The sequence below is a fragment of the Oenanthe melanoleuca genome, chromosome 7 (genome assembly GCF_029582105.1).
Source record: "Oenanthe melanoleuca isolate GR-GAL-2019-014 chromosome 7, OMel1.0, whole genome shotgun sequence".
In the NCBI taxonomy this organism is placed as follows: Eukaryota; Metazoa; Chordata; class Aves; order Passeriformes; family Muscicapidae; genus Oenanthe; species Oenanthe melanoleuca.
In genome coordinates, this window is record NC_079341.1 from 23755759 (window position 1) to 23768531 (window position 12773).

Sequence of the window (12773 nt, forward strand, 5' to 3'; positions counted from 1 at the left end):
TAACTCAAAATATAACCTATTAGTAATGAATTAAAAAATTAATGGAGGAAAAGAAACTGAAAATACCGCCTTCCTCTTATATGAAAAATCTCTAAATCATAAATATTCAGAATATATTTTAGAGAAATTGCACTGTAAGGCTCCTCTGTTGTAGCCTTCCTTTACAGACCTGCTATCAGTAAAGATTTGGTACCAGGTGACATGGGCCTTTTTTCTTTCCCCCTACAGCTCTCCTACAGAGCTACACACATTCCCTACATTACCAAAGTCAGCATCTAGCTGCTTCTGAAGTTTACTCTGATGCCACTATGAGGAAGGTAAGAGAGATTTGCTGACCTGAGTCACTAGAGAAAAAATAAGCTGAATAAAAAGCTCACCACACAGGGAAGCAGACTGAGTATTCACTGGTGGGAAGCAACCCCTCTAGTAGCAAAGAAACAAGGGCTGGACAAAATCAAGATATTGGTAGGAGGGTAACAACAGGAGAGCAGGGTAGAGGAGGCACTGCCCAGCAGACCAGAGTGTGTGCTTGGTGTAGCTCATTCCTCAAGGAGAATGGTGCAGTGCTGAGGTCTGACTGAAGAGTCCACTCCACACTGGATGAGGTGAGCAGGGAGAGAAAAGGAGGGCAGAAGAAATTGCTCCCCCTCTAAGTATCCTCTGAAGGCTACCAGAAAATCAGCCTTACATAGAAAAGCCATTGAGAGTTATACAGAAATATGGACCTGCTCTTTTAATTCAGAGCATCCTGTTCTCCAAGACCTATTTTTAGGTGCTGTTCACTAAACATCTCTGCTCGTTCACACTGCAGTTTTTATTCCTTCAAACTTTTCTCCATACTTCATCTTTGGCTACAAATACATTTTGAAACCCAAATGAGAACCATGCTGTTTTGCACCCCTCTAGTCAAATCAAAGGATGGCTGAAAAACTTCCTTATAAAATCTTTTTTCCCAGCTGTGACTATTTGCTAAATAAGTGAGGATTTGCTCCCTAGTGGAAGTAAGCACAGAAAGTTAACTACACCTAGTTGCTGTGCTAGATTGCAAACCCTAGGTGACTGCTAGGATTCGTGCCTCTTGGATAATAGCAGCATTTTGGGGAATGAAGTCCAGGTGAGCAGCAATTGAGTCAGTGTTAAGAAGCAAGGTGTGCTGGGAGTTCTGAGTCATTGATAAAATTCTTCTGATCATTGAAGCCTAAAATAGCTTTGGTGGAATATGAGTGTAGGCGAAATGAGTTTGAGGCACTTAATGGCAAAGTGCTATTGTCAGTCTTAGCAGCAATGCATAAATAAAGTCTTGGGTATTGACCCTACCTGTCAGTAAATCCAGGCTTTCTGAGCTACCTCAGGTGCAGAGGTTTACCTCTCAAATGCACCTCTGTTCAATTTTCTCTTAGGTCTAAAGGATCCAGCTGTGTATCTCTATTGCTTAGGAAGGCTGCCTCTGAAGATAGGGTTCAGCTCTGACTTAAAAACTCTAATCAAGTCAGGGGTCTTCAGGCAGCTTCTGTTCCCAGTTATCTCTGTGGAAATTGAGGAGCTTTATCAAAACCAGCTGATAGTTTAAGAGCAGAATGGTGGGCAGCAACTTCTCTATGTAACTTTGTCTTCTAAATAACCTTCCTTGTACTGTTACTAAATCACTATATTCCAGTTAAAAGAGTGCCTGAAATCACTACTCTGTAGAACCAAAGGAGAAGCAAAATTCAGAGTATTCTTCAGGATTGTGTTTTACTCAGTCCTGCACTTAATGAAAAAGAGGAAGAAAAAAGGAAAAAAAAACCTTATCATTCAAAAATAAACAAAATTAATTCTGTGAACATTGGACCTTCACTTGCGGTTCACAGATTGTTGTAGGAGAAGAATATTGATTTTCCTATCATTTTATGCTTAAAATTTAAGGGTGATATCTTTACTTTGCAAAGTGCTTGGGTTGTTTATGATGGTAGAACAAATTCTGTTTTCCATTTCTAATTTTATCTGTGACTAACTCCAAGTTTTACCGTCCTTTTCTATCTGTATTAATTCCTGGCTGCCATATGAACAGGATTAACCATTTGAAGCATGATAAATCCATCAGTCAACTCCCAGCTTGCTGGGAATTCTGAGTCAAAACTATATTGTATGTGGCCTTTTAATAGTAATAGGAAACATAAATATAGTTGGCTTTTTAAAATGTATTTTTTCTAAATCAATGACTTTCCAGGAATTTTGATCAAAAGTAATTGCACTTATAAAGTCCATGTTTTTTACTCATCTGTTTCAATTTCTTGCCACTAATTTATGCTGCTGCTCTTCACAGAAAATGTGAAAAATAACCTTCTTAAGAGAGACTCTCCAGCTTACACCCAATACAAGATTCTGTGCAAGAGGTAAAAAAATTGATTAATTTTTTTTTTTTTTTTTTGGTCCTCTAAGACATTATCCTCTTGTGAGGTAAAGCTTTCAAAAATTTCCCCTTGATCTGAATATTCCTGTGAGGTAACTAACTTTAGACAGGCCCATAATAGTAAAACATTGTCAGTAAGTCTTCCTTTTGAAATGAGCAGAAAAACTTGTTTAAAGCACCTTCCATCTTTGAAAGCATTTTCCCCCTCATAAACCTTGAAGTGTTACAGCAAAGCTGGCACTGTCTGCATACAGCAGCCTGCCTGTCAATTATGGAGAACTCAAATTTCATGTATCAAGAGCCTGTGTGAAAATTGCTTTGAGTGTTAATTGCCCAAATGATTCAGCTTTATAAGAGCCTCTCTTATGTACTGAAGTATGTCTCATGGCATGCTGAGTGCCAAGCTCCAAAAGAGAGCCAGCTGTGCTCTGCTCCCAGATGTTTGAAGAAGATAATTCGTGCCCATCATTTCAGTCCTCCATCACAAAATCATGAAAATTTTGTTTAATGAAGTCATTAATGCACAATAGCATATTTCTTCCTTTTTTTTTTTTTTTTTTTTTTTTTTTTTTCTGATGCTCTCCCTAGAATGCATTCAAGTTTGCCTTGGCTTATAATTACAGTAGCACATTGTCAGATTAACTGTGCTGAGGAGATAAAACAAAAGCCATCAGTTCTGCAAAATTAAGACTCTGCCAACATAATTTAGAAAGGATCAGAACCCTCTGCTTTCAAAGATGCTGTTTTTAGCTGTGTTTAAGGTCATTTTCATTCTCCAGTTTACCTATTGCAACATTAATTTTTCCTGGAAGCCTAACAAAAAGTACACTTTAGTCCTAAGTGTTGGATTCAAGCCTTTTCATAACTTCTCGCAGATCTCATTTTTCAATGTGTTCATTGGCCCTTGAAAAATTTACACCGCTGAGGATTTTTGGTTTTTTGGATTTGGTTCTGTTGTTTGTGGGGTTTTTTAGAGTCAAAGTAGCTGAAGTGACATTGAAGTGAAGGGATCTGTGTTAATTTATACAATATGTTTGTGGGCTGAGTCAACCCTCTGGATACAAATAAGGAAACAGCTTTTACAGGGAGATCTTGCTTGGACTTTTCTTGTCAGTGTGCAGAGAATTTCATGGAGAGGTTTTCTGTGCTATATGGTGATAAAATATTTGTGAGAACCACAGCTTGATCTTCACAGAGAGTGACTACCATCATTTCCTGCTGCTTTCTGGCTCAGCTGTCAGAAGAGATTTCTCTTAGATTTTGCTGCAGTTGAACTTTGAACAACCACAGACAGGTGTGGCTGGGTTAATTCAGCCTGTCTTTGTGGCCATGCTGCTCTCAAATACAAGTATATAGCTGTGTTTACACAGAGAGATGCTAGGCAGCATGAATTCACTGTTCACCATTCCCAAGGCACCAGGGGAGCATTCCTTGCTTTCCCAGGTCCATGTGTTTGTGTGTTCACCCACCAACACTGTATTTCAGGATCACAGGATGCTCTGGTTTAATCACAACTGATCCAATTGCTCCTACAAGCTATAGACTCTGCCCAGCATCTGGGCAGATGTGGCCTCCTTCAGCTGTTGCCACACTTAATGCAGAGTCCATTTTTTGCTGTTTCAGTTGCAGGTAATAAGACTCTCTGGAAAGCATTTTCCCAGTACCTGATGGTCCTCACAAGTTGGCAGCAGATGTTGGTGTGGAAGCTGTTGATATCTGAGACATGAAATATCAGAGCTCCTTGTGACAGAGATGGGATGAAGCAGCTGCTCTGTTAGAGAGCTTCTGTCTCTGAAATGATCCAAAATTAGGGTATGCACACCTGAGGATAAAAATAATTCCATGATCTTCTTCAGAATGGGTAGAGTGGAGCAAAGCTTCATTTTATCTAGATGGGCTTTGCATTGGACCTTAAGAATGAACATCCCAGCAGCTGGAGGAGAAGGCTCAGTATCTTTGGAGGGATTCTTGAATTTTACTCCTATCAGTAATTTTGCTGGCTGGGCTGTACCACTGTTAGGAAAAACCTCCAAAAAACAACAAAGAAACAAGCAAAAACCCCATAACCTCCCCCTCTGTATTGAAATCCCAGGGTAAATTAAGGCACATGCAGAGGCATCCTCATGAAACTAATGGAGTCTCTCCTTCCTGCCTTTCCAATTCATTGCAGACTCTGTTGTCTTTTTGGCTGGGAATTCCAATTTGAGAGAGATGAATGCTAAATATATAATTTTAGGAAACTGTATAACATTTTCTCAGCAGTTTAATTTGCCATAATAATATCAATAAAATGAAAAAGAGCACCTGGAAGATGGGAACTTCTGCCTGGACTTGGAGCTAGGCAAGGAATGATTATATACATTTTCCCATCTCCGCCTTAAATACAATTCACAAGGAGAGAGAGGACAAGACCCTGGAAGACATTGCACAAGAAAATGTTTATTAGCTAAAATGACACAAAACACATTTCATGAATGTTCCTGCAGAGGGAAGATGAAACAAAATATTACTTTCTTTGTACAGTCTTAACAAATTTTACTGTACAACACAGAACTGCTAGAAAAGAAATTGTTTTAGTGAATAATTACTTCTTATTCATCTGGCTGATTAAAAATGCTTTTTCTTCAGACTGATAATTTATTTACTCTTTATTTCAGAGAGGAGAAAATTATGAGGAGTTCAGAGGTTTTTTTTGTTTGTTTGTTTTTTGTTTTTTTCTCCAACAACAATTAAACTTTGGTCAAGAATTTGGTTTATAGAAAAGATATTGTTTGATCCATGTCAGAAAAATGTTCTGGTACTACTCTTTTTCAGATCTTCAATGCCCCTATGCATTGGGGAGGGAGGCTGATCTTCTTTGGGAATGACTTTCACTCACAACTATTCCATTATCTTCTTTACCAAAAAGCCTGACCAGATGGAGTTTAACAAAACAGTTTTGTCAAGTTTTAAGTTTTGTCAAGTTTTTTTCCATACAAAAAAACCTTACCACAACCAACACAACAACAGTCTCTTCTCTCCCCTGAAGATTGCATCCATGAAAAGCTGGGCCAGAGTTTAATAAGAAAATTCCTGATGCTACAACAGGAGAGGATGAAAACAGGACTTGAGGGCTGGAACAAAATGAAAAAAAGAGGACAGGCTTTCAAAGTCTATATGACTTATACCTGTGAGTGGAGCTAGAGTAAGCTGACTTGGTGGGTCTGATAAGGTTTGAAGTAATCTTATCCTGAACTATTTGCTCTTATTCTTGTGTCTGTAATCCATTTTTCATTGCAGTCAGTGAAGTTGCAGAGATGAGAGATCTGGTTAAAGTTAAACACAGCTGCCAGATTTTTATTTGCAGGGAAAAAGGTGAGAGAGATATTGAATAAGAAGACAAAGAAAAATAATTCTGTGGGGGATTTTGGCAAGTGTTGAGCATCTTGCTGTTCAGGGGATCCATTTGTTCCTGATTCTGTGCTGTGCCTTCCATTTTTCATTTTACTTTCTTGCATCCTGGTGTCAGAAGCATCACTCATGTCATGCACGAAGAAAGACTGAGTGAGTCCTGAGCTCCCTTCATGGAACAATGGACTTTGTCCCTGTACCAGGAAACTGAGAGATGTAATAATCTCTGATTCTTCAACTTTTGTTCTGCTAGGTAAGTTGTAATGCTGTTGAACAGAAAGGAATCAAGATATTTCTGCTCTATGGAAGAAATTCTGAGCACAAGGCTCTGTTTATGCAGAACTTTACAGGAATATGAGAAAAGGTGTGGAGAGCCCTGAGGGCCTCACATGCATTTGTGAAACAAAAACTTATGAATGGAGAAGAAAGCATAAATTGACAGTAAAAAACTGCAGGAAGTGTAATTCAATTGAAATACAATATAAAAATCTTATTTATGTTAAATATGAATAACAGGGGGCTTTATTAAAGTGCTATTGATCAGTCCATTAGGTGCTAGAATGAATAAAGATGATTGTTCCCAGTAACTAACAATGTGACACTGAGTTGCATTTTATCAACATACCCATATGTCACACTGAGAAGTCCTTCCAAGTGAATTTGGTGGCAATCTCTCAGCAAGATTAAGTGCTGTTTTTTTTTTCAAGGTACTGGAAACTGAGTGACCTGGTCATTAACCAACATCAGAAATTAAGAAACATCTCTATGTATAGTTCTAGCAAGATTAGTTGCTAAGGTGTGAAACCTTTCTTTTGAAGCTGAAATGGAAATGCTAATCAAAATATTTTCTGGGAAACAGACTTATTACTTCAAGGTCTTTTCTTTCTCACTGTTGTCAAAATATCTTGTGCTGAAGCATTAGGTTGATAGAATAGATATGAAGTGAATCATATGTATGTGTAGGGTCATGCTGTGTGGTGACACTTCATTCTGAAATCTCTTATTTTCATGTACTGCCCTTTATTAGCTAATCTTTTCTTTATTCACCTCTTTGTTTCTGCTGTAAGCATGCTGGCCACTGGCCATCCATAAAGGATTCATTTGGTGTGAACACACTGATTATTCCTTGGCAATCAGCTTGTGGCCACAGAATTGCCATGCAGTGCCACTGGTACCTGTAAAAGCCATCACAGATTTGGGCTGCTAAATTGGAAGCACCTCCAATAACACTGATTCTAGTTGTCTGATGTGCTATGAAGTCAAGGTCCAATTTCCACAATGTGCTGGCTGTTAATGAAGGATTTGGTTTATAGTCTTCAGTAGCCTCTCCTCTTTTCTCACCTTTGCTTCCTCATTAGAACATTGCTGACAAACCATTGGGCTGGTGCTGGCCTCCAAACAGTCCACACATCAAAGCCCCATGGCACATTGGAACAGCTTCTCCACAGATATCAGAACTTAGGTGATCCACTGTCCTTCTGGGCCCTCCAGGTTTCACCACTTGGACCCAATAACATATTACCTGAAGACCTTTTCTCACTGGCAGGAATGATCTTTGAAAAAGGCAGTGACAACATGATTGATGGTTGGACTTGGTGATCCTACAGGGTTTTTTTCAACCTTAATGAGTCTATGATTCTATTACAATACTTGTTATACCAGGCATATCATCTCAGCACTCTTTAGCTGGGGATATAGTAAGCTAAAAGATCAGCTGTATGGAAAGCATGAAGAACAAAGCAGAAGTATTCACATTTGGTACCAGCTGGGTGGAAGGCAGGTCAGCCAACAGCAAATAGCCATTAGATATTTATAATCTGCCCAGAATTTTTAAGAATACCATGCCTTAGATCATAGAGCAGTGCACAGTCCACACCAACATCCACAGGGTGATGTTTCTTCAGAGAGAATAGTTGTTTGATTTCTCATTTGAAGATTCACTCCTTCTTAGATCTATCAAAAGCTTCTCCTAGTTTTTAATGCAAACACCAGCAGTATATCTTTTAGGGTTTGTATGCTCTATTAAGAAAAATTCCAGCTGACTATTCCTGTTTGATCTACATTCTCATGAAAGCAACATAATTGGCAATTCTAAAAGTTCATGATGTTTTGAAAAAGAAGATAAATATGAGAAGAGCCTTTTAAATGCTGAAAATTACAACTTTAATTATAAAGTTATTAATTTCTTCATATTTTTTCCATTCAAAATATAGTAGATTTATAACATCCGTGTATTAATAGCTTTGGTAAATACAAACATTGTAGTCAGCTTTAACATAAAATCAGCAGTAAGCTTTGGATGCTCTTTTTTCTCTATTCTTTTCATAGCAATGCTGCAATCCAAATAGATTTGTCAGACACTTTCCATCATACATACAGTACAAAACAACAGAAAAAGTATGAAATCAAGAAGTCATGCTGAAAGATCAGCACTTATAAAGGCTGTATTTTAATCTAATGTGTTTCTTTCTGGCATGCATGGAAATACAATTTTTTTGCAGGAAAGATAAATATGATCAATAAAATGCTTGCCCTGCTGAATTCAGTGGGATTTTGTCCCAACCACACAGGGAATGGGCAAATAGAATAAGGATTCCTTATTTTTAGTCACTTGCAATACTATTGTCTTGAATTAGAGAAGGATCTCTACTACAGCAAATATTTAACTTCTTTTTAGTATGGTTGGAGTTTTTTCTCACCATCTATATTTTATTTTGGTATTGTGAGCTTCCTTTATTTACCCAAATCAGATGTGGGTCCATTGCTTGTTCAGGTATTTAGTATCCTTTCCTGAATGAACTGGTGCTCTGAGGCTTCTGCACTTTCTAAACATACAAAAGTTTCTCATGTGAAGAATGAGAGGTTTTAGAAAATGCAGTAAACAACTTTTAATACCTTTAATGAGAGTGTTCTGTTGGTGTGTATGTACCATCATTTTTTGATTGGACTTGCACACACAAGGGTTCCAAACACCTCATTTAATTCAAGGAAAACATTTCATATAATTTAACGAAATTTGTTGTCAGCAGTTACAGTGAGCAAATACACTGATTTCTCCAAACAGGAATATCTATTTTGTTTGAAGAAAACCTTCTCTCCAGTCCTTTTGGCATCAGATTACCTTCTCTTGCTCTGTACCTTTTTACTGATTTTCTCAGCATCTTGTCTCAGTGTTTCCTCTGTTTTGTGAGGGATTTGGAGGCTTTAATTTGTGCAGTCCTTTCCTGCTCATCCTGGAATTATAAATGTTTCAGCACTTTGTCTGCATTCTTTGTTGAAGGAAAATAGTCCTTTTAATTTCCATGTATTTATGTCCCCCCGTGATCCCTAGATGTATTTAAGACAAACCTTGATGTTCTGAGAAATCCCACAGTCCTATTTTTAATTGTATCACAAACTGATTTGGTCTTGGTATTCTAAAACAACCAAATAAAATTACACATATGTTTATCTTATATATGTCTCGTTTCCTTAACAAGTAGCTGACTAAATTCTCCTCAGATATGTATTAATGTGCAATGGCATATTGGACCTGGGGAAAACCTGAAACAATAGAGGCCAAGCTCCAGAAAAAATGCATACCAGGTCCATGGTCTGGGTGGCCAGATACACAATTGAGGCTGAATTTTTGGACAGAATTACTCTGCTGAGCTGTAATGATGCTTCAGAGGCTGAGATGGGCAAGCAGTCATTTTTGTGCAGGGGAGGACTGTCAGATATGCTCATAAAATTAGAAGAAATTGAGTTCCAGATGTTTAAGCAGAATGTCAGAATATTGAATCTGTGAAACTAAAAGAAATGGCTTAAAAGGAGATTAATTTCCCATTGCAAGGGATCATTTTTATCAGTGAAGGAATTAGAAAGCTTCATGAATCCACTCTTAAAGCTTACTAATGTCATCAGAAATACTGTGTTTAATTCTTGTCATTTCCATATATCTTGAGAAAATAACCTGTGTTCCTACAGAATCATATTTATTTTGTGTCTGCCAACTTCAGCAAATATTGGTCATTTTAATGCACTGCTTTCCCATGCATCATTGAAAAATGACATTCTTGTAAATATGGACCTATGACTTCCTATGCAAAGAGGGATTCAACAAGTTTTCATAGGGCATTAAGGCATGAGGACAAAATCAATTGGTTCAAGGGATCATCATAATGCTCCCTTGTTTAGGGAGATGATCACTGGAGATTTATAGAACTAAATTTAAATTTAACAACTACAGATCTTGCAGTGCTATTTTTAGACCTGTTGTGTGTAAAAATGTGGCACATGTGATCACTCTGTAAATCCATCTCAGGTCAGATTGGTCAGATCTGCTCAAATTTGACATAGGACTGGCAATCCAAACCTAAAACCTTTTTGAAAAATTTTATTGGCTAGCAGAGAGAGGCAGAGCACCTTCATTGATAAAAATAGATAAATAAATACATAAGCAAATGGCCAATCCTTTGCCACAGAGAAGGCATTAGAGATCCGGATGGGAGCTGGGGGACTGCAAGCAAGAACAGCAGCCACAGGTGAGGAGATGGGGCACCAAAGAGCTGCAGGACAACACAGGGACCCCACATAAAAGTATGTTTGGGAAGAAGAATCTGTTTTATTAATCATTCTATGCAGGAAGCAAATTGCAAAAATCATTTAACCATCAGTGATGAAAAGCTACAGCTGCCAACTGAGATGTGTCAGCGTTGTACACAATGTTTGCTTTAGCACAGCATGCTGCTTGCAGGAGGATGTTTTGCTAATTAGTTGTGAAAGTTATAGGAAGTTTGTAATGCACTTTTTTTATGACTAAATTGATTGACTCAAGACAGTAGAGTTATTGTATGAGTAAAAAAAAAAGCAGGATGAGGCCATTAGATTCTGCTAGTCACCAGATATCATGAGCTTTCTTCATGACAAAGCAAAGTTTTTCCTGAAGAACACAAAGAAACAGAAAATCTCCACAAACCATTTCTTCTCTCTGTTGAGCATGCTTGAGTAATTTCTAAATACACAGGGCCCTGATACCTAGAGGGCACAGTAAAGAAATAAATTCACTGAAGCTGCAGCTCATGGCAGAATTGCTGCTGCCCAACTGTTCAAAGTGGCTCCTTACCAATAGGAAAGCTGTTCCTGAATGCTTGGACTGTTTGTCAGCCTAGATAAATAAGGGAAATGGGATAAAGACTGTTAATTAAGATATTAAGAAGAGATATAGTCAGAGACCAGAAGCTGCATTCAGTTGAGATTTAAGGGAAGCAATGACACCAAGTTGACTGAATTGGCCAGAACTGGCTGAGCTCCTCTGAGCTCATCTATACCACCAGAAAACCTGGCCTCTACAATTCCAGTGTGGCACTTTTTCTAAGTCTACCTCATAATTTAAAAACTCACACCCACACCAAAAGAAACACTGAGTCTGGTTCCCGTGTGTAACAGGTACAACACAGGTGTCTAATTAGAATCTGCAGGCTCAACTTGCAAAAGCCAGAATTTCATGGCTGGGGAGGAGGCAGGAATTTGTTCCCTATGTCCATCACAATTTTCTCTAAAGTCAAATTTCTTTAACAGTTATAAAAATGTTACATATTCTGAATGTATAAAGAGGACAAAGGGCTGGTAGTCCTCTGTAGGTCCTGCTAAGGCTGGAGGAAAGTCTTTTGGTGTTCCCACAGTTTGTGTGGGAGATGCAGCAGAGCTCAAGTCACCCCAGTTATCCTTTTCTCAGAGGAAATATTTACATTTTTATTGAACTGAAGGGACAGGAGTCTTCAGTTTTATAAACTCAGTCTTAACAGTTATGATCAGTGATTTTTTCCCTAACACTTGTCCTAGAGAAATAAAATAGTTCCTATTTCAAAAGTAGTAAAATTATTAAAATATTAATGGGCCTAAGAAGGAGTCAGTCAAGTGCATAGTATCAAAATATTTGAGCTCGGTCAGTACTGTGTTTTGTGCATTTTATACTAGACTAGCCACAGAATACAATGTGGTTCTGCAATGGAACATATCTCAAAGACTTAATAAATTTGGCATGAGTTTCACATTCTTTGGTTAAAATGCTATACATGCAGATTTAAGATTCAAAATTAAAGATATTTGGATTCTAAAACTAATTCAGAGTCCACCTTCTTCAAGTACTGACAAAAGACTGAGATTTTGATTGAAAGACAAAAATATCTTGTTTCTTCAGTTGGGTCCTCAGAGTCTTGCCTTGCTCAGATCTCTTACAGCATCATTGAGATCAAGTCAGTAATGAGCACCAGAGTCCAGGAGCTTTCCAAGCTTTGGTGCCAAAAAGTGAGCACAAGTGATCAGCAACAGAGTCTTGAAAGCACAGCTGTAGATGACTTTATATATATGTACACACATATAAAGATCAAAGCACAGGAAAAGATAGAACAGCTTGAGCAGAGCTCATCAGTGTCTTATTTGTTATCTTGTATTTCTCCACCTCTATTTTCAGTAGTCCAGGGCACCATGACAGCTGTGGATGAGCAGGTGCAGAGAACAATTATCCTATTTCTGGAGGTAACTGTGGGCTTCAATTAGGAAGCCAACTTACTGGGGTAAAGAAACTCATCACTGTTGATTCCTAGGTGAGAAATAAGATCTTTGCATGTGACCCACCATGAATAATCTACTCATTTATTTATTTATTTACTTATTTATAATGAAGCATCGATGTCAGTGTAATTCTCTGTTCTAGCACACTGCAAAGGATATTCAGAAGTCATACAGGGTGAGAAATAAAGCCAGGGGGATGCAGATGAACAAGCTTCTTTATAGTAACAGTCATGGGGTTGCATCTGTGAAAGATGTACTAATATCTGCACCAGAACTGAATTCCTCTCCTTGCAAAAATCCACAGTCTTGCTGGCAGGCACTCAGAGAATTTTCTTATGCAAAATAAATAAATAAATATTCAGGCAAAAATATCTTACATGAAAAAACTGTATCTGAGCTCCATTGTTTCAAAGGGCCAGCTCAAATCAGGATGTTT